A 27,936-nucleotide genomic window follows, 5' to 3' on the forward strand; every position below is an offset into this window, starting at 1 on the left:
TCTTCAAGCCCAATAGCCCATTCTCACAGTTGCCAATCCAGGTCACTAGTACCTGGTCAAAACCCAAGGAGTAACAACATACCATTATCTCAGAATAAGCAAGACTCCGGAACCCCAAAGAGTAGCAACATTCCACGCTACCGATCTAGGCTTCCCCCATGTCTTTCTCAATAACAAACTATGGAATTTTCCTCCAGGAAATTGTCCAATCCTTTCTTAAAACCAGCTATGCTATCTGCTCTTACCACAACCTCTGGCAATGCGTTGCAGAGCTTAACTATTCTCTGAGTGAAAAAAAATTCCTCCTATTGGTTTTAAAAGTATTTCCCTGTAACTTCATTGCGTGTCCCCTAGTCGTTGTAATTTTTGACGGAGTGAAAAATCGATCCACTTGTACCCGTTCTACTCCACTCAGGATTTTCTAGACATTAATCATATCTCTCCTCAGCCGTCTCTTTTCCAAGTTGAAGAGCCCTAACCGTTTTAGTCTTTCCTCATACGAGAGGAGTTCCATCCTGCAAGGATAACAATGACAGCTCAGACCAGAAATGTACTAGCTGTTTAAGTTTATTTGAGTTCAGGTGACATTCCCATAACTGAATTTTCATCCCTGGGTTGTTACATGTACTTTAAAGAAACTATAGAATAATAAATTGTCTTAACAGAAGAACAAAGGTATGTGTTAAATTATTACTGGCAAAAGATTCTCCCATGCAGTTAGGAATGAACCAGACATTTTTAAGACGAAGCATTGATCATGCTTCATTCTGCATAGTTTGTGGTTTAGAAAGCGTGAGAAGTCGAGGTCTACTTCAATGCCAAAGACCAAGTCAGAACTTATATCTTGTGTTTGGTTCCCAGATGCTTGACGGATGAATGACTCACTTATCCAGACCTTAACTTACTTTTTATCAGACATCAAACATCATGGAAGTTCTGAACTGGCATCCCAAAACAGATTCAGCTGAAATTTAAGAAGCCATCCTACAACGACATACACCCATGAAAGATTAGCCTAGAACTGCAAAGTATTCCTTTCAGTTTCAAAGCTTCAAAGAACTGTGTCGAATATATGTATGTAAACGCCGACATCAGAAAGCCGCACAGTAGAGGAAAGGCCAGCAGGAAGCCTAGGCTACCAGTCTAAGAAATTATTAACTCCAAAGTATAAGTTTAACCCAGATCAGACCCGGGTGGTTCAAACAGAGGCTGTCGCCATTTTGAGCTCTTTCTGAAAATAGCCGATAGGAATAACACAGTGTAATAAACATTTGTTGGAATGCCCTGAATCCGGCCCTGACGCAGCGATTTTTTGACAGATTCGCGAAACGCTGGCCGCGTTGGCATATGTGGGAGGCATTCATACCACTGTGAAGCTAAGTTACCATTACAGTACTGTTTTCATGAATATAGAGTTGTGCATGAAAATCTAGAAAAAATCCATAAAAATGATTTAGAATATAAGCTGTTTTAATGAACACTAAGTTAATAATTTATTATGAAAAAATAAGATTTAAGCTTTTTTGAAGTTAAGTTAAAAAGATGGGTTTTTGCTGGCCGATGACTGGAGCAAGGAGCGTGACAACTACGCTGATCAATTTGATCAATTCAGCCAATGACTGTGCGTAGGCTCCATATCTGAGGCCTTTTCCCATTGTAATTTAAATTAAAAGTTAAAAAATGAGTGCACTTCTCTGAATAAGTAATAGTGGAATTTTTTCTAACATATTATTGGACTATATACTCCACTAGGGTAGGTTTATTTAGGTTAAAATTCTTTTTTTTTTTTTTTTCAATTATCTTTATTAACAATTGCAAAGGAACATACAACCATGAGCAGAACAAGCAAAAAATAAAGCATTCTATCTTAGCTCCGCCTGCAGACCACCCTGGCAGAGCCAGGGATGTCGGGGAAGATTTCAATGGCATTTTCCAGATAGTGCCACTGAAAATCCAGGTATGACCTTGCTTAGAGGCGCTTATTCGGACAGGAAGCTTTTCTATTCAGAAAATGGCCACTGAAAAATATCGAAGAATGTTAGGGCTTCTTTTACGAAGGTGCGCTAGCGTTTTTAGTGCACGCACCGGATTAGCGCACGCTAGCCGAAAAACTACTGTCTGCTCAAGAGGAGGTGGTAGCGGCTAGCGCGTGGCATTTTAGTGTGCGCTATTCTGCGCGTTAAAGCCCTAACGTGCCTTTGTAAAAGGAGCCCTTAGTGTTACGGTTATTTGTAATTTAATACCATACAGTCTCACTTATCTGACATTCTGGATTATCTGACGTACCTTGTTGACATCAAAGCATTGTCAGTGAGATGCGCTTGGGTTTCTCTTTCTCTTTTCCTGGCATGTCGTTTAGTTAAAAGGCAGCAGTCTACCGTGAGAACGGATAGTTCGCCATTACTAAGATAAGTAAATTTAAGTATAAAAATTGGAGGAATGAGGATTCAGCTATTGTATTGCTCTCTCCCCCTTTAATTGAGGTCTAAAGTAACAATCCAGTAAATTTTATATTTTGGTTTAATGCTTTACCTTTATGATAAGAAAAGAAATTGCAATTCTATCTACCTCAGCCTAACCAAGAAAAGCCTCCACAGACTTCAGCGGATTCAGAACGCCGCAGCTAAGCTTGTTTTCACGAAAAGCAAATTTGATCACGTCTCACCACTCCTGTCTAAGCTCCATTGGCTCCCAGTAATCACCAGGATCCACTTCAAATGTGCGTGTCTGGCCTACAAGATCCTACATGGCATCCTTCCTGCCGTTATCCCTCTATCCTGGAACTCCCCAACCCCTACTTCCTCCAGATCCTCCCAAATTTTTAAACTATCCTTCCCTTCCATAAAAGGTATTTCCCATGTAGGCAAACTTGGGTCATCCCTCCCCTTTAGAATCACTGAGATCTGGAATAACCTCACCTCCCCTCTCCGAACCTCAAGCTCCCTCCAACTCTTCCGCAAACACCTAAAAACCTGGCTATTCTCAAAACTGTAACACTTCCCCCCTCTTAGGCCTCTCACCTTCCCCCTTTACACCTAACTCTTTAATCTCTCCACTGTAGTTCCTCTCTCATCTTTCTTCCTGTAAACCGTGCCGAGCTCCGCATTCGTGGAGATGGTGCGGTATATAAACCCAAGGTTTAGTTTAGTTTAGAAATTCGTTTGTTTTGTTTGGGGGGGTTTTTCTAATGTAATTTCTATTATTTGATTATTGTCTCACCTTAAAAGTTTATACTGGTATTGTTCTATTTCTTTGTTTTGACTAATAACTATGTCAATACTATAAAATGAAAATAAAGAATTATAAAAAAAAAATAAAAATTGGAGGAATGATATAAAATTTAAATTAAATAGACCGGTGAGGAGTGCACCACTTGCATCTCCCCGTGATTACACTTCGGTGGGACGGAGGAGTGGTGGTTCTGAGGTCTATTAAACAGACTAGAAAATTATTGAAAACATTCATTAAGATGAAATAAGTTGTTTATTGAGCACCTTAGAAACCATTTTTTTACATATTGAGCATTTTTTTTACATATTGAGGTAAAATTCTTGGGCACATTAAGTTTGAAACTCTTTTTTTTTTTTTAACTGCTTTCTCTTTTGGAACATGCATTCATTATACAGCCAAACCTTGGTTTGCGAGCATAATTCGTTTCAGAAGCATGATTGTAATCCAAAGCACTTGTATATCAAAGCGAATTTCCCCATAAGAAATAATGGAAACTCAGACGATTCGTTCCACAACCCAGAAACTTTAATGCAAAATATTATACGTACTTGGATTGCAAGACCTCGCTCGTTTAGAACAGTCACTACACTCCCGCAGCGTCAGAGAGAGACGAATCACTGGCTCACTTGTGATGATGTGACGCGTGTATACTGTATGTACTCGTATTGCAAGACGTTGCTTGTATATCAAGTTAAAATTTAATCAAATGTTTTGCTTGTCTTACAAAACACTTGCCAAGTGGTTCATAGACAATAACGCGGAAGACAAAGGCGCGCGCCGACAACTGAGCGCAAGACGGAGGTGCACGCCGAAGAAAATTACTGTTTTTAGGGGCTCTGACGGGGGGTTTTGTTGGGGAGCACCCCCAGTTTACTTAATACAAATCGCGCCGGCATTGTGGGGGGTTTGGGGGGTTGTAACCCCCTACATTTTACTGTAAACTTAACTTTTTCCCTAAAAACAGGGAAAAAGTAAAGTTTTCAGTAAAATGTGAGGGGTTACAACCCCCAAACCCCCCACAACGCGGTGCGATCTTTATTAAGTAAAGTGGGAGGGTTCCCCCTCCACGCCCCCCCCTGTCGGAGCCCTAAAAACAGTAATTTTCTTCAGTGCACGCCTCCGCGCTGTGCTCAATTGTCTGCTCGCGCCTTTGTCCCAGCGCGCTTTTGACCTGACACCAAATCAAGTTACTTGCAATCCAAGGTTTTACTGTACTTATATTTTACCCCTTATCCACTCTGTATTATCCAACGTCAATTACACAACAACTTGTCAGTCCTATTTACATCAGTCCTATTTACGTCAGATAATCGATACTCTACTGTACTCTATAAAACTCGTTGAAGCAGCACACAGCATTCAGCGCACCGGCACTAAAAACCTCTTCCACGCTTTAGCAAAAGGGGGAGGGGATAAGTTAGGCACCTAGATTGGCTAGGCATGCCGATCGAGGCACCTAAATGTTGGCATCTTTTATAGAATCAGTCCCTTACTGCCGCCTATTTAGGAGGCACTTAGGGCCAGATTCTGTAAATGGCGCCAAAATCAGCAGTTACCTACAAAACCATCTGCCAATCACACTTAGGTGCCATTTATATAATCGCGCCTAATGGCGCCTACCAGAAAACGTAAGCACCTGCAATGCAGACCAGGGTTTTACTGGCTTACATTGCAGACACCGAAGTTCTTTGGTGAATCGCGCTCTGCCCCTACCACGCCCATGTAGGCATAAGGCACCCTTAGGCATCCTGCTTCCCAGCGTCCACTTTTGTTAACCAGTTTTTAACGATATGGTCAGTTACCGCGCTGATTAAAGCGGGAGTGGAAAATTAATTCGTAAGTTTCCCTCTTAGATTATTGTTTGTATTTAGACCCATTGTATGGTATTGTACTTAGACTCATTGTATTGTATTGTATTTAGACTCATTGTAATGTATTGTATTGTATTGTATTGTATTTAGACTCATGGTACGGTATTGTAAGTTGACTTATTGTACTGTATTAAGACCTTTTGTTATTCGCTGAATGTCCAGCCTTCTTACAATGTAAACCGCCTAGAAGTCGCCTGACTATGGCGGTATAGAAAAATAAAGTTATTATTATTATTATTATTAATATGAAAAAGGATCTGCAAAAGTTAGAGGAATGGTCTAATGCCTGGCAACTAAAATTCAATGCAAAGAAATGCAGAGTAATGCATTTGGGGATTAATAATAGGAAGGAACCGTATATGCTGGGAGAAGAGAAGCTGATATGCACGAACGGGGAGAGGGACCTTGGGATAATAGTGTCTGAAGATCTAAAGGTGAAAAAACAGTGTGACAAGGCAGTGGCTGCTGCCAGAAGGATGCTAGGCTGTATAAAGAGAGGCGTAGTCAGTAGAAGGAAGAAGGTGTTGATGCCCCTGTACAGGTCATTGGTAAGGCCCCACTTGGAGTATTGTGTTCAATTTTGGAGACCGTATCTGGCGAAGGACATAAGAAGACTTGAGGCAGTCCAGAGGAGGGCGACGAAAATGATAGGAGGCTTGCGCCAGAAGAATATGTATACCCTAGAGAAAAGGAGAGACTGGGGAGATATGATTCAGACGTTCAAATACTTGAAGGGTATTAACGTAGAACAAAATCTTTTTCAGAGAAAGGTAAATGGTAAAACCAGAGGACATAATTTGAGGTTGAGGGATGATAGATTCAAAGGCAATGTTAGTAAAATTCTACTTTACAGAGAGGGTGGTGGATGCCTGGAATGCGCTCCCGAGAGAGGTGGTGGAGAATAAAACTGTGACTGAGTTCAAAGAAGCGTGGGATGAGCACAAAGGATCTAGAATCAGATAATAAGATTAAATATTGAACTAAGGCCAGTACTGGGCAGACTTGCACGGTCTGTGTCTGTATATGGCCGTTTGGTGGAGGATGGGCTGGGGAGGGCTTCAGTGGCTGGGAGGGTGTAGATGGGCTGGAGTAAGTCTTAACAGAGATTTCGGCAGTTGGAACCCAAGCACAGTACCGGGTAAAGCTTAGGATTCTTGCCCAGAAATAGCTAAGAAGAAAAAATTAAAACATTTAAATTGAATCAGGTTGGGCAGACTGGATGGACCATTCGGGTCTTTATCTGCTGTCATCTACTATGTTACTATGTTAAATCAATTAAGTTAGACAACTATAGGGCGCCCACGGCTGCCTAGCTTATGAAGCCATTTATAGGATATGGCATTAGGATGAATGACTACCTGAATAGCGCTCCCATGCTTTTTCTCTGCCCCTGACACGACCCTTCCAAAATTAAATACAAAATAATAAATAAAGTCGTTAGCATGCACTAATGGCAAAATTAACAAAAATATATTAGGCCATGATACGTTTTGTCATACAATTGGTTACCAATCACACATAGAATAACTTTTAAAATTCAACAATCACATGCTCCGATATTTCTGGATCGTCTCTTGATACCGTATTCTCCATTCAGGGCACTTAGATCAACACAACAACATTTACTGACTATCCCTTCTTTAAAAGTAATAAGGACCAGGAGATCTACCATTTTCTCGGTTATAACACCCCAGCTTTGGAACAATTTACCATTATATTTACGCAATGAACCTTCTTTAGAAAAATTCAAGCGTTCCTTAAAAAGTTTCCAGTATAAGGACGCATTTGGAACATAGACAACATAACTTACCAATCACTAAATCTTTTAGACCTTAATCAGACCTACGAGTAGGTCGCAAACTTATCCTTTATTTTTTTTTTCTTTGATCATTTCTGCCTTTATATATCTCCTTTTTTTTTTTCCTTATGTGTTCCCACCATATGTGTTCTTCCCTAAATGTTTCTTCTCTTTCTTTAAAGATTGTAGTTCATCCCTCTTGCCTTCTGTACCAGTTATGTATTAGAACGTATATAATTTGTATTCAATTGTATAAAAACATTTTGTCCTCCTTTTTTATAAAAATGTTATACGCATTGAAGTATATGATATTGCATAGATAACAAACCTTAATAAAACTTGAAACTTCAATGTTCTTCCACATTATGTCGTACTGTTGGCCAACCTTGACCTACTATACTATGCTCCACATTTAACATACTATGTCTGCCATGCTACAATCTCTCACGCCATGTTTGCCGCACAATATTTGCCGTTCCTTGTTTTCCATGCTATGTTTCATTATGCCCGCTTGCCTACCATTTTTGCCAAGTCACGTCATAGAATATTAACCAAGTTGATCATACTATATTAACCATGCATAGGGTTACCATTTTTCGGGCCGCAAAAATCCGGACGCATTGCCCCTCCCCTGTTCCGCCTCTGGCCTCACCCCGTTCTGCCCTGCTCCACCCCATTCTGCCCCAGCCCCTCCCAGTTCAGCCTCCAGCCCTGCTCCCACAAACCTCCTCTCTTCTTCCCCGACAAGCTCCGGCCATGCCTGGAGGGCCTGGAGCATGCGTGGATGTGTGTGACAATGCTCAGATGCCCTCCAGATGTGGCCAGAGCTCACCGGGGGCTTTCCAAAACCCAGACAAATGCCGGGTTTTAGAAAGTCTGTCTGGGAGCCGAGACAGCCCTCTAACAATAGGACATGTTCAGGTTTTCCTGGACATCTGGTAACCCTAACCGTGCTTTGTAATACTGTTTGCCAAACTATACTCGCCATGCTATGTCTCACCATACCATGTTTTATCATATTTTGTTTTACCATGCTTTGTTAACTCTGTTTTGCCATCTTTGTCAATGTTTGCCATCCTATCTTTTACCATACTATATCTGAGAGTGTGGCACAGGGTTTAGAGATATAGCCTCAGCACCCTGAGGTTGGGGGTTCAAACCCACACTGCTCCTTGTGACCCCCAGGCAAGTCACTTGGTCCCCCATTGCCCCAGGTACATTAGATAGATAGTGAGCCCACTAAGACAGACAAAGGGCTAGATTCACAAAGCAAACCGATTGTGTACCAATCTGTTTGCGACCCCATTTCCTTTGGGCCCCTTTCACTAACCTCTCCCGCGCTCCATGCATGCAAATGAGGATAAACGCATGCCAAGTAGGCAGGGATTCGATTCACAACACAAAATTCTCGATCCGACTAGGCTGGACGATCAACTGAAGAAGCAACTGCTGGGGACCAGTCGCAAACCTTCTTTTCCCACTGTCCAGCCGGGGGGCAGAGCAGTGCCTGTTGGCTCCCTGACACATGAAGCAACTTTTAAGCACCTTTCATTCTCTTGCCGCCCAGACTGATCTCTGCTGCCTTCCCTGCAGTGCGAGCCCGCGGGTTTAAAGCGGGGCTGCATGCCGCAGTGCAGCCCCACTTTAAACCGGCGGGCTGGCACTGCAGGGAAGGTGCAGAGAGCAGAGCATGACCAGCTGAGTGCCGCTGCCACCGGGAAGAGGTTGCCGCCGTCGAGGATAACGAGCAGGAGAGTCGGGGCCAGAAAACAACAGTAAAAAAAAAAAAAACCCACGGACACAAAACGCATGCGCATCGCACACCAGTGATCCGGGCAGGTAGATGGAGGCATTCCTCCGATCATCCCCATCTGCATATTTTAGTTTGAAGAATTCGTCGGACCTGCCCGCATCGGGCCCGATCGGGCAGGTTCATGAATCCAGCCCAAAGAAAATGCTTAAGTACCTGAATAAATTCATGTAAACCGTTCTGAGCTCCCCTGGGAGAATGGTATAGCAAATTGAATGAATTAATTAAGCATGATTTAGTGTTCCACATGACTTAGTAAAAGGGTCCCTTTGAAGAAGAAAAATGAATACTTATCACTCCCCACCCCCACCACCCCCTTTACAAAAGCGTAGCACGGTTTTTAGCACTGGCCGTGGCAGTAACAGCTACGGCGCTTATAGAATTCCTACGAGTGTCGGAGCTGCTATCACCACAGCCAGCGCCAAAAACCATGTTTCACTTTTGTAAAAGGAAGGGGGTTGGGGACTGTTTGGTGAAAACATAACGCCAGGCATAATGCTATCCTAATTATTGATTCATTCCAAACATTATCTCAGGACAAGCAGGCAGCTATTCTCACAAGTGGGTGATGTCATCCGACAGAGCCCCGATACGGACGTCTCACAAGCATATTTTGCTTGAAGAAACTCAGAAGTTTCGAGATGCCCGCACCGCACATGCGCCAGTGCCTTCCCGCCCGATGGTCTGGGCATGTCTCCTCAGTTCTTTTCTTTCTGCGGAGCTGAGAAGTTTTACTTCGATTCTGCGCTGACTGAATTCCCGTTTTTTGCCTTCTAACTAGCCGCGGTTTTGAGTTCTTTTTACTCTTATCGTGTGTTTTATTGACGGACCCGCATCGACGCTGCCTGCAGTGTCTTGGTCCAGAACATTTCCCGAAATCGTGCCGGCCTTGTTCCACTCTTACAGCGCGGGCGTTTAAGCATCGCTGTTTTTTGTGGGAGTCGATGTTCAAAATGGAAGCTGCGAAGAACCTTCAGCTTCGGCTTCGGCTGCCGCTTCGCCTGCCCATGCGAAGCCCTGCCACCACTCCTACTGCTCCGGGTCTCGTGAAGCCGGCTTCGTTTGTCCCGGTTTCGACCCCGACTTCGGCGCCGGTGCCTTCCTCCGTCTCCTCGGATCAGGTACCGCCTTCTACCATTCCACCCGTGGTTATCAAAGTGCCGAAAGCTTCCAAGCAAAAGCACTCGATCACGAAGGAGCGCGAAGACAGTGCTGGAGGACCCCCTTTCGGTGCGGATCCCTCCATATCGGCTTCGTTGCGGTCCCTTTTGGAGGCTCAGTTTGTCGAGCTCATGCACACCATGGGACCCAAGTTAATTGCCACCATCCAGGGTGACCTCCCGGTTCCGATTCCGGGGGGGCGGACCGCCCCCCTCCTCCTCCTCGCCGGTCGGTCTCGCTGCTTGGCGAGGAGGAGCGGCGTATGGCGGCCGGTCCCTCGAGGCGAGCCTCCTTTAGTGACATGCCCCCTTTAGAGCCCATCACGCCTCCTGATGAGGAGGTCTGGCATACCTCTTTGGGAAATCGAAGCCCTGGCCATCGCAAGTCTCAGGAAGAGTTCTTCCGCACTCCTTACCAGGGCCTGGACTGCATCTCGAGAGGCAGTCGAATCTCCCGCCTCTTCGCTCCACGGCCTCGAGTCCCATCTACTCGCTAGAGGCGTCGGGGGACCATGCTAAGCATCGTCATTCTAGATCCCCCTCCAGACACCGAGAGGGGCATCGGTCCAGGCATTCCTCACGGCACTCCTCGCGGCACTCTGAAGTTTCACCGCAGAAGAAGCTGCCAGCGCCTGGGGTACTCTTCGTCAGACATGTCTCCTCCGCAGGGGCCGGAAGTACGAGGAACCGTCTACCTCTTATTCTCCCTGTCGATCCCAGGTCTCTGTGGATCCCGAGGCCTCGACTTCGTCCAGGTCCTTCTCGGAGGCCTGTGCTGGCGGATCAATTGTCTTTTTCTTCTTTCCGCCGGCAGATGGCGGATGACCTGGACATTACCTTGGACACCGGTTCTCGGTACTCCAAGGAATACCTCGACACCATGCATTTGCCTAATCCTCCTGCGGAGTCTCTTCGCCTGCCTCTGCATAAACTACTCGATCAAACGTTTATGAGATGTTTTGAAACACTATACTCCATTCCTGCGGTCCCGGGCAAGCTGGATGCACGATACCGCACGGTTCATCACAAAGGGTTCGAGGGCTCTCAACTCTCTCACCAATCCCTGCTGGTCGAATCCTCCCTCAAGCGGTCATCATCCGTCCCAGGTGTACGCCTCGGTGCCTCCGGGTCGCGAGGGCAGGACAATGGATAAGTTTGGGAGGAAGGAATATGCCAGAACTCGATGATGGCTTCCCGATTTCTGAATTATACTTTTCATTTTGCATCTTATTTGGAGTTCTTCCTGCCTGTACTTCGGAAGTTCACACCTTACATTGAAGTCTCAGGCTCGCTTCGAATTCGAGGAAGTAGGTGGCCTCGCTGTCCCTAGCTACGCCTCCAGTTGATGCAATCCTCTTACGATGCCTTTGAGCTTTCGGCACGGGCGGCCGCCTGTTCCGTGGCTATGCTGTCGTTTGGCATGGCTTCGGACCATTGACATGGAGCCGAACCTCCAGGACAGACTTGCCAATGTTCCTTGTGCGGGAGCGGATTTATTTGACGAGTCCATCGAGACTGTGACGAAGAAGTTGTCTGACCATGAAAAGTCTTTTCAGTCCATCCTTCGGCCCAAGCCTAAGCCTCAACAGTCTCGACCTGCTAGACCACCCTTGATCTATCAGAGGCGTTACACTCCGAGGCATGCTCCAGCTGCGAGGCAACCAGCGAAGAGGCAGCCTCCTCAGAAGGCTCAGCAGAAACCTCAGCCTTCTACTGTCCCCAAGGCTCCTCAGCCTTTTTGACTCTCTCCCAGGGAGCATAACCAACCTCGTTCTGCATCCTCCTGTTTTTCCCATCGGGGGTCGCCTCCATCATTTCTTTCATCGCTGGGAGGCTATTACCACCGACCTCTGGGTCCTTTCCATCGTAAAGGAAGGATACTCTCTTCAATTCCATCGGGTCCCTCCGGTCCACCCTCCAAGAGAGTATCCTTCCAACTTGACACAGACTGCCCTTCTTCTTCAGGAAGCTCAGGCTTTGCTCCGGCTTCGGGCCGTCGAGCCGGTCCCTGTGGACCAACACAACCGGGGTTTCTACTCCCGGTACTTCCTCGTCCCGAAGAAGACGGGCGACCTGAGACCCATACTGGACCTTCGGGTCCTCAACAAGTTCTTGGTCAAGGAGAGGTTTCGCATGCTGACCCTTGCTTCCCTCTACCCCCTCCTCGAGCAGAACGACTGGTTATGCTCTCTGGATCTCAAGGAGGCCTACACTCACATTCCCATTCATCCGGCCTCTCACAAGTTCCTCAGATTTCGGGTGGGACATCTACATCTGCAGTATCGAGTGCTTCCATTCGGCCTGTCCTCGTCTCCCAGAGTCTTCACGAAGTGTCTGGTAGTGGTGGCCGCTGCACTACGGAACAGGGGTCTTCAGGTTTTTCCATACCTCGACGACTGGCTCATCAAGGCCCCCTCAGCTCCAGAGGTCATTTCGGCGACCCTGGCTACAATTTGCTTTCCTGCAGAGTTTGGGCTTCGAGATCAACTTCCCCAAATCTCATCTACAGCCTACCCAGTCTCTCCCCTTCATCGGGGCGGTCCTAGGATACCATTCGACTCAGAGCATTCCTTCCTCCTCAGCGCATGGATGCTCTTCTTCATCTCTGCCAGTCTGTGTCTTCTCGCCAGTCCATCTCAGCGAGACACATGATGGTCCTCCTGGGCCACATGGCCTCTACAGTTCATGTGACGCCTTTTGCCAGACTCCATCTCAGAATTCCTCAGTGGACCCTGGCTTCTCAATGGACTCATGTGTCAGACCCGTTGACTCGACACATCATAGTCACTCCTGCTCTTCGGCAGTCTCTACTTTGGTGGATGACCTCTTCGAATCTATCCAGAGGTTTGCTGTTTCACACTCCTCCCCACCAGAAGGTTCTCACAACCGATTCATCGACCTATGCCTGGGGAGCTCATCTGGATGGTCTTCGCACTCAGGGATTCTGGACCAGTGCGGACCGACTCCATCAAATCAATCTTCTGGAGCTCAGAGCCATCTTCAATGCTCTTCAAGCTTTTCAACATCTGCTTCACGCCATGGTGGTCCTCATTCGCACAGACAATCAGGTCGCCATGTATTATGTCAACAAGCAGGGGGGCACGGGCTCGGCCTCCCTCTGCCAGGGAGCTCTCAGAGTCTGAGATTGGGCGGTTCGCCACAACGCCTTCCTCAAAGCTGTCTACATTCAGGGGAAGGACAATGTCTTGGTGGACAACTTAAGTCGTCTCCTCCAGCCTCACGAATGGACACTCCATTCCGAGCCCCCTTCATCAGATCTTCTGCATCAGTGGGGGAACGCCTCAAATAGACCTCTTTGCATGCTCTCCACAACTTCAAACTGCCTCAATTCTGTTCCAGGATCTACACTCCTCATCGTCTCGAGGCAGATGCCTTTCTGCTGGATTGGGGGAATCGCTTTCTGTATGCGTTTCCTCCATTTCCTCTCATTCAAAAGACTCTGGTCAAGCTGAAGTCCGACCATGCCACCATGATTCTGATAGCTCCTCGGTGGCTCAGACAACCTTGGTTCTCCCTTCTACTTCAACTCAGCAACAGGGAGCCATTCCTTCTTCCAGTGTTTCCTTCACTGCTTACTCAGCATCAGGGATCTCTACTTCATCCCAACCTGCAGTCTCTCCACCTGACAGCTTGGTTCCTCTCAACGTAACTCCTCACCAGTTTTCCCAGGCGGTGAGGGATGTCTTGGAGGCTTCCAGGAAACCTGCTACTCGTCAATGCTACTCCCAAAAATGGACTAGATTTTCTTCATGGTGTGTTTCCAATTCTAAGGAGCCTCAGCGAGCCTCCCTATCCTCTGTATTGGACTATCTTCTACACCTGTCTCAGTCTGGTCTCAAGTCGACATCTATACGAGTCCACCTGAGTGCTATTGCGGCTTTCATCAGCCTCTACAAGGGAAACCTCTCTCTGGCTTCATCCTGTGGTTTCCAGATTTATGAAAGGACTTTTCATGTCAATCCTCCTCTCAAACCTCCTCCAGTGGTTTGGGATCTCAATGTTGTCCTTTCTCAGCTTATGAAACCTCCTTTTGAGCCTCTCAACAAGGCTCCACTAAAGTTTCTCACTTGGAAAGTGGTTTTTCTAGTGGCCCTCACGTCTGCTCACAGGGTCTGTGAGCTTCAGGCCTTGGTGGCGGATCCACCTTTCACAGTATTCCATCATGACAAGGTTGTCCTCCGCACTCATCTGAAATTCCTGCCTAAAGTGGTCTCTGAATTTCATTTCAACCAATCCATTGTACTTCCAGTGTTTTTTCCAAAGCCTCATTCTCATCCTGGAGAATCAGCTCTTCACACTCTGGACTGTAAATGTGCTTTGGCTTTCTACTTGGATCGCACCAAGCCACACAGAACTGCTCCTTAACTTTTCGTCTCCTTTGATCCAAACAAGTTGGGACGACCTGTATCGAAGTGCACCATCTCCAACTGGATGGCGGCTTGTATCTATTTCTGCTATGCCCAGGCTGGATTACCCCTTCCCTGTAAGGTCACAGCCCATAAGGTCAGAGCAATGGCAGCCTCTGTAGCCTTCCTCAGATCGATACCGATTGAGGAGATTTGTAAGGCTGCCACTTGGTCCTCAGTTCATACATTCACCTCTCATTATTGTCTGGATACTTTCTCCAGAAGGGATGGACAGTTTGGCCAAACTGTGTTACAAAATTTATTCTCCTAAGTTGCCAACTCTCCCACCATCCCATTGAGGTTAGCTTGGAGGTCACCCACTAGTGAGAATACCTGCCTGCTTGTCCTGGGATAAAGCAATGTTACTTACCGTAACAGTTGTTATCCAGGGACAGCAGGCAGCTATTCTCACGTCCCACCCACCTCCCCTGGGTTGGCTTCTCTGCTAGCTACCTGAACTGAGGAGACACGCCCGGACCATCGGGCGGGAAGGCACTGGCGCATGCGCGGTGCGGGCATCTCGAAACTTCTGAGTTTCTTCAAGCAAAATATGCTTGTGAGACGTCCATATCGGGGCTCTGTCGGATGACATCACCCACTTGTGAGAATAGCTGCCTGCTGTCTCTGGATAACAACTGTTACAGTAAGTAACATTGCTTTAATTGGAGCACAGGATTAATTTGGCATTTCTCAGTCATTAACCCCCCCCCCCCTTTTACAAAACCGCGCAAGAGGGGTTTTTTTTAGTGCTGGCTGGTGCGCTGAATGCTCTGTGCTGGGAAATGGTAAAACAGACAGAGCAGGCTGAGAGTAAAAAAAAAATTATTTCCTAAACCAAAAGGAGAGACAGAGTGGTTAAAAAAGATCATTTCCCCAGTGATCAAAATCAAATGTCATTTCTCAAAAATCTAGAAACAAGATACCACGTGCTAACATGTTTAAGGCCTAACCAGTGGCAACAGAATAAATCCATTTATTGCTGTGTCTTGGGGAGCATACGTTCATTACAACATGTCACAATCACAACATACAAGGTGTCAGAACTATCAAGCCTTTTATTCCAGAGCATTGGGGGGCGGGGGGTTTATTGCTTTGAGGCATGCTAGTTCTTCATGAACCCTGCTGATGCTCAGCTGTTCCGCTTTTTAATTCTGCATAGATGATCACTCATTATGTCCAGAAGGTTTTGCCTCTAGCTCTTTGGGTTGTTTCAGCCTTCAGGCAAAATGTCTTGATGGCTTAGAGATTGCACAGCGAATAGCCAAACGACATTGGATTTTCCACAGCAATGGAGCCATTGTGGTTCAGCAGCCTTCGATGTGCAGTCATTATATATAAGAATTTAACTAGACTCGGGGGATCTAGCAGAACCACTCTGAAGGCCTTGCAATATCATTACTCTTTGCCCAAGGAACAATAAAATGTTACTTAATTATGGAAACCCGTTTGGCTAACAGAGTAGAAATTCTATGTACAATTTTAAATAGTTATTCTACAGGATGCCCACAAAAACACTCCTTTATTTTAAATGGTTACAAAATCAAAACGTATTGGAATATGTTTATAGATAAGATGACAGCAAATACAAGTTCCAAAAAGCACGGTTAGCAAGATCTTACACAATCGCTTGCACTTTCACCCTTATAAGCTGTAATTGGTACAGAAGTTACAACCTTCAGACATTGCAACGTGACAAAATGACTATGTGTTTCTCAAGTGACCCCTGAGATCACCAGACATTACTGTTTGAGACTTTTTCCTTTAGAGGTACGTACCTCCACTACCCACAACTATGGATGATTTGCAGGAACGCATCACTGAAGCTATAAACGCGATCACGCCGGATATGCTTCGGAGAGTCTCGTCCAAGCTCGATTATCGCATCAATGTTTGCCTAGTAACATGTGGGGGTGTACATCGAGTGTATGTAATCAATACCATATGAAACTTTATGAGTTGATGAAACTGTAGCCTCAAAGGTGAAAGAATATTCCAATAAATTTTGGTTTTGTAACCATTTAAAATCAAGGAGTGTTTTTGTGGGCACCCTGTATTTTACACGGTGCCTGGAAAAAAAAACAGGACCCCCTTACATAATTTCAAAATACTTCATAATTGTTTAAACATTTAGGTCCAGATTCTATAAACGGTGCCTACTGATAGGCACCTGGATCAGGATGTTCACCAATGTAGACGCCTAATTTAGGACCCCTTATGTCAAGCTGTGCTAGAGGTCTTTAGCATAAGCCAGTGTGGTGAATACTCTGATGCTCATAAAATTCCTATGCGCATCGGAGCACTTACCTCACTGGCCTGCGCTAAAAACAGCAGCTTCATAAAAGGGGGGGTGGGTTAATTTTTTTAATTGGTTAAATGGCACTAATTGACAGCGTCATTATAAATGATTAAAATGCAATTTTAAAAAATAACTTTCTGGTAACCACCTATTTCAGTAGGTGTCATGTAGGTGTCTACACCAAGGCGCCTACAAGTACCTAGCAATACCTACCTAGAAAATAGGCATGGATACAGTTAGGCACCAGTAAAGGGGGGAGGGGGGGGGGAATGAGTGTAGAGCAGTTGTTACAGAATAGAAAAATGAATGAATAAATAGTGTGAAAAGCTTCAGCCTCTGATAACCAGAGCTGGTATTGTGACATCATAATGCCTCATTCCACCAATGCCTAAGAGCCAACCTCATCAGTGATGTCACAATGGCTTGATTGTCCTGTACTTGGCTCACTTTTACTACATTTTGATTTCTAGAGTGGTGCAGTGCTTAAAGCTACAGCCTCAGTACCCTGAGGTTGTGGGTTCAAATCCACACTGCTCCTTGTAACCCTGGGCAAGTCACTTAATCCTTCCTCCCCCCTCATTGCCCCAGGTGCATAAGTGTTTGAGGCTTGTGTGGTAAAGGCAGAGCTTACAGGAATGGGGCAGGAACAGGGACAGAGACAAAACTCACGAGAACGGGACAGGGAAATTGAGTTCCTGCAGGGACGGGGACAAATTTTGTCACCGTGTCATTCTCTACCTTGCATCACGTAGCTATAGTTCAGGTTCCTCTATCCCACATGCAACACTTTACACGTCATCTGCCATTTTGATGCCCAGTCTCACAAGGTCCTCTTGCAATTTTTCACAATCCTCTTGAGATTTACAACTTTGAACACCATGTGCTATTTATTAGATTTACCAAAACTCAACTTTGTATCATCAGCAAATTTAATTATCTTCCTAGTTATTCCCATCACTAGATCATTGATAAATATGTTAAAAAGCATTGGGCCCAGCAGAGACCCCTGGGAAATCCCACTATTTGCCCTTCTCCATTGAGAATATTGACCATTTAAACCTACTCTCTGTTTTCTGTCTTTCAACCAGTTCTCAATACATAAAAGGACATTCCCTCCTAATCCCATGACTTTCTAATTTCCTCAGAAGTCTTTCATGAGGTACTTTGTCAAATGCTTTTTGAAAAGCCAAATTCACAATATCAACCGGTTCACCTTTAGCCACTTGTTCATTTACCCCTTCAAAGAAATGCAGTAGATTGGTGAGGCAAGATTTCCCTTGACTAAATCCGTTCTGGCTTTCTCTCATTAATCCATACAGGATAATTTTGTACAGATCATCAAGGCTGACAATTGTACATTTAAATTCATGCATTAAAAAAAAAAAAAAGCCTAGTAAGTTAAAGGATCATTTTACATAGTTTTGGCACCATGGACAACAGGAACAGCCATGTTAGAAAACTATGGGATTTTTTTACGAAGCTGCGTTAGCGGTTTAACACGCATAATAGCGCACGCTAAACTGCCGGCCGTGCTAGACGCTAACGCCAGCATTGAGCTGGCGTTAGTTCTAGCCGCGTAGCGCGGGTTTAGTGTGCGCTAAAAAGCTGCGTGCGCTAAAACCGCTAACGCGGCTTCGTAAAAGGAGCCCTATAAATTTAAAAAAGACTGACATCACTAGGAGTCTGCACGTGCAAGTAGCACTTCATGCACCTAGATCTGCCAATCTTGCATCTTCAATGCGTAAGTGCCATATACTTGTATCAGTGTTAAACTGTAGAAATCTGTATGTTCTTGGGGTACGGCTTAAGGAGCCATTCTCCAAAAGTCAAACTTTTTACATAGAAACATGATGGCTGATAAAGGCCAAATGGCCCATCCAAATGGCCCATCTACAGCATCCACTATCTCCTCTCCCTAAGAGTTCCCATATGCCTGTCCTATGCTTTTTTGAATTCAGTCTTTGTCTCCACCACCTCTACCAGAAGACTATTCCACACATCTACCCCCTTTTCTGAACAAAAAAAACCCCAAAACTATTTTCTTATATTACTCCTGAGCCTTTCACCTCTTAACTTCATCCTATGCCACCTCATTCTGGAGTTTCCTCTCAAATGAAAGAGACTCACCTCCTGCATTTATGCCATGTAGGTATTTAAACGTCTCTAGCATACCTCTCCTCTCATGCCTTACCTCCAAAATACCACATCAAGGACTCCCGGTTGCTGAAAGCTAAGTGATGTTCCTTTAGTTTCAAATTATAGAAAATTTTACAAAAATAATAGGAAAAAAAATAGAAAATGAGTTCTTATGAATAATTAATAAAGGTTGGACCGACAGAGTTTTCAGCAACCGGGAGTGTTTGGCCCGGTGGCGGTCTGAAGGTCCATACAAATACAAATAAAAACAATATCTATGGTAGTCCTTGATGTGATATTGATAAGACAAAAAAAGTATATGATTTAATTGACTATACAACAGTAGCTATTTTTCATTTTGATACTGACCTCCAAAATATACATATCGAGATCTATATGCCTTATGACGACGACCACCAACAATTTTGGTAGCCTTCCTCTGGACAGACTCTATCCTGTTTATATCTTTTTGAAGGTGCGGTCTCCAGAATCCTATATAATAAAAGGCTAACTCGCGCATGCACACTCCTATTTGCGTGTTCCGTGCGCTGTAGGTCTGTGGTCGCAGGAGTGCGCATGCGTGAGTCCCCAGCCTTCTTCCCAGCATCTACCTTGGCTGTCAGCAGCGGCGCCTCATCTCCTGTGGGGACCTCATGTGTGCTGTGTCCGTCCGTGGCCGCGGCTTGAGGCGTATGCGCAAGTTAGGTGCATCGGGCAACAGGAGCAGCGCTGGTGGCGGATGACGGGAGGAGGGCTCATGGTCCTGCCGCCGCTGCCGCTCCTGTTCACAGCGGACTGCACGTCGCCGACTCCCCCCCTTGCCGCAACAACCACTACTGCTCCTGTTCAAAGCGGCCTGCTGAGGTTCACGGCCGGCTGTAACGAACCTCGCAGGCCGCTCTCCACATGGTAACACAATCCCTCTGATGCGATCGCATCAGAGTGAACAAGCTACTGAGGTGGATAGCGGCCTGCGAGGTTCACTACAGCCGACCGCGAATATGAGCAGGCCGCTTTGAACAGGAGCGGCAGCGGTAGCAGGAACCATGGATGGAGGGAGGGGAAGAGGAAAAAGAAGAGCTATGGAGCAGGCAGGAAAGGGGGCTGTTTTGGTGAGAGGGTTGTGCTGAGTGCAGACAGCAATCATGGGGGGGAAACAGAAAGGGGCCATGGAGCAGGTAGGCATTGCAGAACAGGGGGAGAGGGAAAGGGGGCTGCTTTGGAGGGAGAGGTGTGCTGGGGGCAGACAGCAATCAGGTTGGGGAGGAACAGAAGGGGGACATGGAGCAGGTAGGCATTGCAGAACAGGGGGAGAGGGAAAGGGGGCTGCTTTGGCAAGCAGGGGGGACAGAAAGACGGACAGACAGGGGACCAGGGAGAGACACAGACACAAAGAATGACAGAAGACAGCGTCCAAGGAAAGAGAGACAAATAAAAAAAAAAACAGACATACAGACATCTACTCTGGGCGGTGGGAGGAAGGCAGTGCGGAACGCTGCTGGCAGTGGCTGCCGGGAGGAGAGCTTCGAGCCGCAGAAGACTGTCCCCAAAGCCCCTGCGGAGAGTCGGCCCAACCTCTCCTTCCTCACCGACGCCGAAGAAGCTGCAGCTGGGGCAGTCGGGGCCTCCCCCACCGCGCCAAATACACCTAGGCCCTGCTCCCTCTCACGCTCTGAGCACTCACGATTGGCTGAAGGGTGTCGTGCAGGTGCTGCAGATACAGGGGGCTGCTTTTGTTGGAGAGGTGTGCTGGGGGGCAGACAGCTTTACTCGGAGGGGGGGGGAGACAGAAGGGGGCCATGGAAAGACAGTCAGGGAGAGGGAAAGGGGGCTACTTTGGGGGGAAAGGTGTGCTGGAGGGCAGACAGCTTTGCTCTGCGGGGGAAGACAGAAGGGGGCCATGGAGAGACAGGGAGACAGGAATATGCTGGGGGCAGACAGATTTGCTCTGGGGGGGGGCGGGGGAATGACACAAGGACACAGACATGAAGAATGGCACACAAGAGGCCAGAGAGACAGACAGAAAGGAAGACAGACAGCCAGCATCCAAGGAGAGAGAAACAAATAAACATAGACAGACAGACAGCGGCCAAGGGGAGAGAGAGAAAGAAAGAAAGACAGACACACACATCTATTCTAGCACCCGTTAATGTAACGGGCTTAAAGACTAGTTGTACATAATATTCTAAAGTAAGGTCTCAACAGAGTCTTATACAGGGACATCAATATCTCCTTTTTTTCCCTTCTGCCCATACTTCTCTCAATGCATCCTAGCATCCTTCTAGCTTTCATCGTTGCCTTTTCAACCTGTTTGGCCACAGCATTAATTTCCTGTTAACTAACCAAATGCCATGCTCATTTACTGTCTTTAACATTTATTTATTTATTCAATTTTCTATACTGTTCTCCCAGGAGAGCTCAGAATTGTTCGCATGAATTTATTCAAGTACTCAAGCATTTTTTCCTGGTGGGCTCACAATCCATCTAATGAACCTGGGGCAATGGGGGGGGGGGGGGATTAAGGCCCAAATTCTGTAACTGGCGCCTAATGTTAGGCACCTGTTTTGGAGGCGCCCAACTAGATAGGCAAGCCCAATTAAGCTTTTTTAGGCACCTTTCAAGAAAGAGCGATTCTGTAACAAGGCGCCTTCAAAAAAATAGGTGCTATGCATGTTAGGCATGGGCGTGGCTATGTGTTAGGCGCTTTGTTACTGAATGGCTGCTCTTAAGTGTGCTTAAGCGCTCTCGTGGCCGCCTAACTTTTAATTGTGCCTAGACCTGGCCTATTTATTGGGCCCCTCCAATAAATAAGTGCCGCTTAGCACGATTCACTAAACAGCACCCAATTTTATTTGATTCGTGCTGAACGGTGCCTAGTTTGGCGCCTAACTTTTGGGTGCTTCTTATAAAATTTGCCCCTAAGTGACTTGCCCAGGGTCACAAGGAGCAGTGTGGGTTTGAACCTACAACCTCAGGGTGCTGAGGCTGTAGCTTTAACCACTGTGCCACATTCTCCCCTCCGGGTGCAAGGACATATCCAATGAATCTGAATATAATTTGCCTTCAACTACTATTAATAGGCATGAGATAACTAAAATTACTACTACTTGTCATTTCTATAGTGCTGCTAGATGTACAAAGCACTGTACATTAGAACATTTCAAACACATTCCCTGCGCAGAAGAGCTTACAATCTACTCAACAGATAAACATGACAAGTAGGGGGTTGGGGAGTTCATCAGGCATGAATGCCTTACAGCAAGTGGGAGTTAGTACAAGTAGTCTTGAACCTAGGACATCTGGAACCATGCCTAGAGGCAGGTACACTGACATCATCAGAGCAGGCAGTGCACCTGGCCCCCCCCTGAACTCTTCGGACCCAAGACACGTGCCTACTTGACTTACCCTTTAATTCATTCCTGATCGCATGGTCCAGGCTAGCTGCTAATATTCAATAACACTTAACCAGCTAAGTGCCACTCAGTGGCGTACCTAGCATATGTAACACCCAGGGCCCATCAATTTTTTGACCACCCCCCCCCCCCATCTGTATGAAAAACATGATTTTTAGTAAAAATCCACACATCACACATGAGTACCTAGGAAAAGGCAGCATCTTACATACAACATCAATACACCCATTGTAAAACTAAACAAGCCAGACTAGTACAGATCAATCCTACACCGTCAATCCTAACAGAAAACCATGTCTTTCAAACACACAGAACACAGAAAACACCTTCGCCTAGTTCGGAATATGTCATCACAAACTAACCCCTCCCCCTTTTACAAAACTGTAGTGTGGATTTTAGCTACAGAGGTAACAGCTCTGACGCTCATAGAATTCTGAGCATCAGAGCTGCTACCACCACGGCTGGCACTAAAAAAACGCTCCACAGTTTTGTAAAAGGGCGGATAAAATAGAAATACATAGATAAAGGTTAAATTGAACCAGCAAGAAACTGGACTCTGCATACAATGCAACACCACAGAAACAGTGACATATGTCTCCTAAAACAATAAATAAATAGAAAATTTTTGTTCTACCTTTGTCTTCTCTGGTTTCTGCTTTCCTCATCTTCTTGTTACTCTCTTCCTTCCGTCCACTGTCTGCCGGCTCTCTGCCCCTATATGGCATCTTCTCTCCTTCTATGCCCCTTCCAGAAACTGTATGCCTCCCCCTTCCATCTCTCCTTTCATCCCCATTGGTCTGGCATCTCTCTCCTCTCCTTCCCTCTCCCACACATCTCTTCTGCAATCCCTTTCTTCCCTCATTTTCCTTTTGAATTTATTTTCTGCATCCATCTAGATCACGTTCTTACTACCCTCTCATCAATTTCCTTTTTTACTGTCTACCTACAGCTCGCCTCCAGTATTTCCCTAACTCAATCCTTTTCCTCTCATCATGTGTCCTCCTTTTATTTATCCCCTCCTTCCATCATGTGCCCTCTTTCTCTACCCCTTCCATCTAGTACCTTCTCCTCTCTCTGTCCACTTCCATTGTCTGCTCCCCTCTTTCTCTCCTCCCATTTCCTTCCTGCATTTGTTCCCTTATCTCTCCCATCCACACTTCCATCCAGCATAGGCTCCCCCTCTACCCGCCACACTACCATCCAATGTCTGTCCTTTCTCCCTCCATCCACCCCTCTTCAATCAGCATCTGCCCCCTTTCTTTCCCTCCAATCCAATTCCATCCAATATCCTTCCCCCTTATGTCTCTCTCCCCTTTCCCTGTACATCAATTCCATCATCACCACCCTTCCATACCACCCTGCCCCCTTTCTCTCCCTGTACCACTCTTTCATTCCAGAAGTCCTGCTCCTTTCCTGCGATGACTAAAGCTGCCGGCTGCCAGTCCACCCCACTCCAACGTGCTAGCTCTGGAGCAGAGTCGGCAGCCACGTGCTAGAAAGTCCCGCAATGACTCGTCTGCAGGCTTTGCTCCGGAAGAAGTAAGTTACATTGGAGGGGGTTGACCTGACAGATGCAGGGAGTTGCAACAAGGTCCCGTGATGACTGGTTCTGCTGGGTCTACCCCCTCCGACGTAACTTACTTCTTCTGGAGCAAAGCCAGCAGACGAGTCATCAGGGGACCTTCCTGCACCTCAGCACAGCTGCCAACTCTGCTCTAGAGCAGTGTTTTTCAACCTTTTTACACCCGTGGACCGGCAGAAATAAAATAATTATTTTGTGGACCAGCAGACTACTAAGACTGAAATAAAAAACACACATTTCCGCGCTGTATCCGCAAGCTCGGTCCCTGCAAACCATCTGATCCCATCCGCACAAGCCTCAGTTATGATTTTATATTGAATGTATTTTATTAAAGTATAAAAAGAAACAATATTCTGTACAATTGTCATTTTATAAATATACAGAGCAAGAGCCAACAAAACCCCTGTCTCCCCCTCCCCTTCACATATATCCCCTCTACTATCAAGAAAACTGAACAAGCCAAAATATTACAGAATGCTACACAGAAATATCATGCTAACAGAATACTGCAATCACACATGACAGGAATTGTGATGGGGAGTGTCCCCTGGTCCGAGAGAGCCCTAAGCCAGCTGGAAACTAAAGATGCACTGCCTGGGCTTTGCAGTCCCCAGTTATGTCTCTAGCAGGATATATATTTCAAATCTGATATATTCTAATGACAAAATAGAAATAAAATGATTTTTTTTCTACCTTTTGTTGGCTCTGGTTTCTGCTTTTATCTTCTTTTCACTCTTTTCTTTCCAGCGTCTGCCCTGTCTCTTCAATCCAGTATCTGCCCGTTCCATCCACTGTCTGCCCCTTCCAGAAACTGTCTGTTTCCCCCTGCCATCTCTCCTCTAGATCCCCCCCTCCCTTTGGTCTGGCATTCATCATCTTCCCTCTGTTCCCTCATGGTCTGGCATCTTTCTCCTTTCATTTCTCTTTCCCTCTTCCCTGTGGTTTTTAGCATCTCTCTCTTCTCATTTCCGCCACTCAGATTTGATATCTCTGTCTCCTTCCCCGTTCTCTGGCATCTCTCTCTCCTCTCTCTCTCTCTCTTCCCTTTCCTTCTCTGGTCTGCCTTCTTTACTTTCTGCCTCCGTCTAAATTAAATTCTTTCTTACTATGCAGTCCTCACTTTCCCTTTTTTCACTATGTCTACCCATAGCATGCCACCCCTATCCTTCACCCCGCCACTATCTCACTAACTCTTTCTTCTTCCCCCATCCAGCATATGTCCTTTTTCTTTATCCCTCCTTCCATCCAGTATTTGTTCTCTTTCGCCACTTCCATTCAGCATTTGCTCTCCCTTCTCCCCACTTCCATCATCTGCACTCTTCTCTCCCCCCACTTCCATCATCTGCCCCTTCTCCCCACTTCCATCATCTGCCCTCTTCTCTCTCCCCCTTCTCCCCACTTCCATCATCTGCCCCTTCTCTCTCTTTCCCTCCACTTGCATCATCTGCCCCCTTCTCTCAATCTCTCCATCCACCACAGGCCCATCTCTCTCCCTTCTTTCTGATTTTAGCAACAAGATCGGCAAGGACCCCGCCCCCCCCCCGCGATGACACTAAAGTTCGGCAACGGGCCTCCTTCTCCCCTCCCCCCCCGGCATCAACAGTACTTCAGATCAGCAACCGCGGGCTCAGGCCAAAGCTTCCCTCTGACTCAAACTGCCTGGGCGGAAACAGGAAGCTGAGTCAGAGGGAAGCTTTGGGCTGAGCACTGCGATTGCTGATCTGAAGTACTGTTGATGCTGGGGGGAGAAGGAGGCCCGTTGCCGATCTTAAATTGCGTCGCGGGGGGGGCGCCAATGCAGCCCAGATGCTGCCGATGGTCCCAATCCGATCTTGCCAGCCCTTCGTGGACCAGTAGAAATTTTCTGTGGACCAGCACCAGACCCAGACCTGGCCGGCTGTGCACCCCCTCTAAGGCATGCACCCGGGGCGGACCTTCCCCCCCCCACCCCTTGGTACACCACTGGTGCCACTGAATATTGCGGTTAGTGCCAAAGTCAGCCAGAAGCCCGAAGTCATCATGCCGTTCTACAGATCCATGGTGAGACCTCACCTGGAATATTGTGTACAATTCTGGAGGCCACATTACCAAAAAGATGTGCTGAGAGTCGAGTCGGTTCAAAGAATGGCCACCAGGATGGTCTCGGGGCTTAGGGATCTCCCGTATGAGGAAAGGCTGAATAAACTGCAGCTGTACTCACTCGAGGAACGTAGAGAGAGAGGAGACATGATTGAGACATTTAAATATATCACAGGCCGTATCGAGGTGGAAGATGATATCTTCTTTCTTAAAGGGCCCTCGGCCACAAGAGGGCATCCGCTAAAAATCAGAGGAGGGAAATTTCATGGCGACTCCAGGAAGTTTTTCTTCACTGAAAAGGTGGTTGATCATTGGAATGAACTTCCACTGCAGGTGATTGTGGCCAGCAGCTTGCAAGATTTTAAAAGTAAATGGGATAAGCATGTGGGATCTCTAGGGGGTAAAGTCGAGGGGGTGGGTCATTAAAGTGGGCAGACTTGATGGGCTATGGCCCTTTTCTACCCTCATTTTCTATGTTTCTAATGGGGCATTTTGGGAGCAGAGTCAGCACTTGGCCACTGTGACCAGGCGCGGCCAAGCTGGGCTCAGCAAGTGGCCTTACCCAGTGCATATAAACCTCAGCCGAGCGGTTATGCAAGGTTCTAATGGCAGCTTGGTATTGGACTAAAGGAAAAACAACCAGTTTAGAGTCAGAGGTGCAATTTCTCAAGAATACTTTATTGAACAAAAAATCAAAACAAAACTTTCAATAGGCTCCTTCAGATTTGTATCACCTGGTATCCTGGCAGCATTTAGAACACAAACAATAGTTCCCAGCTTACTGTCTCCAAAAGAGAAAAAAAAAAACCCAAAAACCTGGTTCTTAATGTAAAGCTTTCTTCAGACACAAAAACTTTCCAGCCTTGTCTTAAGGTAGTACACATTCCACATTTTCTCCTAGCTGCCATAACAGGAAAACATCAGCTTTCAATAATGGGCTGCTCTGTTTTCTCTTTCTCCATATCATGTGCAAGATCTTCATCAGCTAACTCAATGTCCTGCCCAAACACAGTTTTACCACTCTCTGTGACTTCTGTATCACCCACCTATGCCTGGTCTGGTAGCCAGGAGGTAGACTGTGGCTTCTTAATTCCTTGGGTTGGCAATCTGTAACTTGCAACCGGCTTTGGCTTGCTGGATTGGGACCAGTGTGTACTCTGAGGCTGGTGCTCCCACTGCTTCTGGAGCTGGCTCCCCTGCTTTGAGAAAGTTACTCCCTTTTCTCTCACTGCAGGAAGCTGATTAATCCTTCCTGCAGCTGTGTTGGTGTAGCCTGCTCTCAAAGAGCTCCTCACCCGGCCTAAACCAATTGGCACTGATTGGAAGTGGCTTGTATTCCAGCCCTGTTCTTTCCTGCCCCTGGCTCTAGGCCTGCTGGGAAATGTAGTCTTTCCACTTGTTTCTTTATACCGGACTTAGGTAAAGCTAAACCAGATCTGACAGCTTTAGGCAGGGCTTTAGGAAGTTTCAGTGTTGGAAGGCTTGGCTTATAAGTGTTCCTAGAGGCTGCTTTGGGACTCTCCCTAGACGGTTAAGAATACTTGCAAGGGTTTTAACCCTATTTCCCTTCTCTGGCAAGGCTTCCTCAGTAGGAACAGGGGCGACCTTGTGACACCACTTAAGTCTGTCCTATTTTTATGTGATAACCCATAGCTGCGTATTTGGAAATATGATATTTCCTGTGGTGAAAGTTTAGGGTAAAGGAGTAGCCTTGTGATTAGAGCCCTCGGTCAGAGCATGCCACAGTAAATTCATATGTAATGCTTCTTTTGTTATGAAAGAATATTCGACATACTCTCAGGAGGGGAAGAACATTTAGGAATATTTAGGAGGGGAAGAACGTTTTGCAAAAATAAAACACCAATTCCCTCTTTTTCTTCAATATTACTAAGTCAACCACAGTCCTTTGTTGCCAACTTATACATCTGAATTCCGTCTTTCTTTTTCTTAGAGATACAGAATAGACCTTTCGCTTACTGGTGAATTAGCTTTACCTAAAGGTTGAAAATTCCTTTCTGAATAAAGCTCTAAACATGGTTCCAGCATCCATCATAACCAATTAAGTCATTTTGCCATTGCTACCTGGGAACGTGCCATCTGCGACAAGTCTTTAGAATACCTGCCAATCATTTT

The 27,936-nt window shown here is 46.2% G+C and overlaps 1 long non-coding RNA gene across 1 annotated transcript in view; it reads right to left on the minus strand.

The window, feature by feature from the left end:
- Nucleotides 1-27,011, minus strand: part of LOC117345711 — a 54,525-nt gene extending 27,514 nt beyond the window's left edge. Inside the window, exon 1 of the long non-coding RNA XR_004536488.1 lies at nucleotides 26,850-27,011. This is a non-coding gene — a long non-coding RNA (uncharacterized LOC117345711). The remainder of the gene's footprint in view (nucleotides 1-26,849) is intronic.
- Between the last annotated feature and the right edge of the window lie 925 nt (nucleotides 27,012-27,936).

Source organism: Geotrypetes seraphini, chromosome 11 (genome assembly GCF_902459505.1).
Source record: "Geotrypetes seraphini chromosome 11, aGeoSer1.1, whole genome shotgun sequence".
In the NCBI taxonomy this organism is placed as follows: Eukaryota; Metazoa; Chordata; class Amphibia; order Gymnophiona; family Dermophiidae; genus Geotrypetes; species Geotrypetes seraphini.